General features: G+C 35.0%; 1 long non-coding RNA gene across 1 annotated transcript; it reads left to right on the forward strand.

Moving 5' to 3' along the window:
- Positions 1-411: 411 nt before the first annotated feature.
- Positions 412-2,278, forward strand: LOC136224603 (uncharacterized). Its single transcript, XR_010686508.1, has 3 exons — positions 412-713; positions 883-1,039; positions 1,816-2,278. It is a non-coding gene; the product is annotated as an uncharacterized lncRNA (long non-coding RNA).
- The last annotated feature ends 216 nt before the right edge of the window (positions 2,279-2,494 follow it).

Genomic DNA, 2,494 nt, shown 5'->3' on the forward strand with positions numbered 1-2,494 from the left:
GAGAGGTTTTATATTTAATTGTTGGTTTTATACCTTCATAATGGCAATTCACTTTTTAAAGTTGTCTTTGAGTTGCAGATTTTTTCAATTCAGTTTTTTATTTTAGTTAAGAACATGTGGGCACACAATAAGAAAATAGCTAGACAGCTACTGTTTTTAGCGACCCAGTGAAAATTGATCGTAAATACTGACTATTTTCGTGGCTTATTGTTTTGCCTAGTGGCAACACAAGACGACAAAATTGGTGCCCATTGCCCATTGAACCTACGGTAAAGTCTTAAGGGCAAGATAGGAAAAACCAAAATATATATATTAAAAAGAAAAAGAAAAAGAAAATTAAATTAAAGTAAAATTATAACCTAAATAGGAAAGGGTTTAGACTCTCTCTCAATGTCTCTCTCTTGTCTCCTCTAGGTTTTACTTCTCTCAAGTTCTCCCTTCTCTCCTTGTTTTTCTTCCAACCTAAGTCCTAAGGCCCCGCATGAACAACGTTCATATTCTGACATAGGGCCCTAGCCTTTCTCTTCCCTGACCTCAGCGTTGAAGTTAATCCCTCCCAATCTTCTTCTTGAATTTAAACCCTCTATTTTCAATACTTTAGATTTCAAAAGTTGGGTTTGGTTATTCCACTGCTTCATTTTTTTCCCTTTGCTGGTGAAAAATTGATATGGGTCATTTGTGCTTTTTGAAGTTAGGAGGTTTTTACCTAATGGGTATTGATTTCTTTTCATATCTGCAAACCTTAGATGGAATCTGATAGAGAAATTTTAATAGATCTGAACAGATCCATAATTTTGAATAGATCTGAATAGTTCTAGACATGTAGGATAATTGAAATAGGAAAAAAATGATGATGATTTTAACCTAGTTAATTTTGTGCAGGAAAAACGATGGATCTAAAGAAACAGGGAGAAAATTTATATCAAGACATGAGTGCATCAGCAGATCTTCTAGGCACTCATAAGAACAAAAAATTATATTCTAGCACTGATTGCAGAACTTCTTCGGCGAACACATACATTCTAATGAGATACTCCAAGTAAGTTGAGGTTTAAATTGTTATTTTCTTATTTTAATCTGCATTATTTAAATTACTAATTTCTTGTTGAAATCTAAAAGCCAAAATGATCATTGTGTATTCAATGGGCTTGAGCTTGTAAGTACTCTTAGACAATATATTGATTTTGTTTGATTAGATCCAAATTTACAACTAGATGATTGCCTAGAAACAACATTAATTTTGTTAAGAAAGAAAATTTTCACACCCTTATTGATTTAAACAAAATCGACATGAATTGCAAACAACATTCATGGCCAATATATTTCTTCCATTAAGCATAAATGTTAGTCTGGAAATTCAAAACCAGTAAGCTTCTTTCTTTCCCGTTTATTAATGACAAAAGAATTCGCAAGGATAAGGAAATTTATCAGGTCATATAACAAGGGAATTTGACACTATTGCTGCATTCTGAAAATCGTAGTGTGAGAGAATAAGGAAATTTATTGGCGCAACGGTAAACGTTGTTATGGTGTGATCAAGAGGTCACGGGTTCGAGTCTGAGGAGCGGCCTCTTGCCAGATAAATTGGCAGGGGAAGGCTTGCCCCCAGTACACCCTTGTGATGGGACCCCTCCCCGGACCCTCGCTCAGCGGGGAGGCATAGTGCGACCGGGCCGCCCTATCTACTGTTTACTCATGATTAACTAGTACAATATGAATTTGTTTATTTTGAGGTTTATTTGTGCTAATGGATTGTAAAATTATAATAATGCTGACAATTTTATTATTGATAATTTTCTGCAATTGGAATGGCAGGATGAAAAATGAGGTGAGAATACTTGGTACAACCATTGGGTCAAGCTGAAGTGCATGATTCGACGGAGCACTAGGAAATAAAAGATGATGATGAGGAAGAAGAGGTGATACCATCATCTTCATCATCTCACCATAAGAGGAAAAGGAATGAAGAGGAGGATTTAGATGATGAAGAAGACAATGATGTTGTGGAGTATAACAAGTAATCAAAGATGCAGCCCAAGATAAAGTAATAAGATTGTTCATTGATGTATGGATTGCCATTCCATTGAGCCTATACTATTTTGGGGTGGCAGTGAAAGGCATATCTGCTAACTCATTATTCAATGACGGATTTAATGTACACATTTATTCAAATTAGATAAAAGTGACGAGTAATTAGAGTTGGAAAATAAACTATTGAGGTACTCATAAATGTTATAAAATCAATTAGAGTTGGAAGAGAAACAATAGTTGATTTCATTCTTTGGACATTTGTAATTTTTGTTTTTGGCATATATATGAATTGTAATGGAATTACTGAAATATCAATTGTTTTCCTCGTTGACTCTTATATGAACTTTGTAATTTTTGTGATATTGAGTCTATTGTTATTTTTTGGTTTCCGTTAACATGCTAGTATAAGAGGCGGATGGAACCGGGCACCTGGGTGCTCCAGCCCCCTGGCACCGGAGCTGCG

The sequence above is a fragment of the Euphorbia lathyris genome, chromosome 3 (assembly GCF_963576675.1).
Source record: "Euphorbia lathyris chromosome 3, ddEupLath1.1, whole genome shotgun sequence".
Classification (NCBI taxonomy): Eukaryota; Viridiplantae; Streptophyta; class Magnoliopsida; order Malpighiales; family Euphorbiaceae; genus Euphorbia; species Euphorbia lathyris.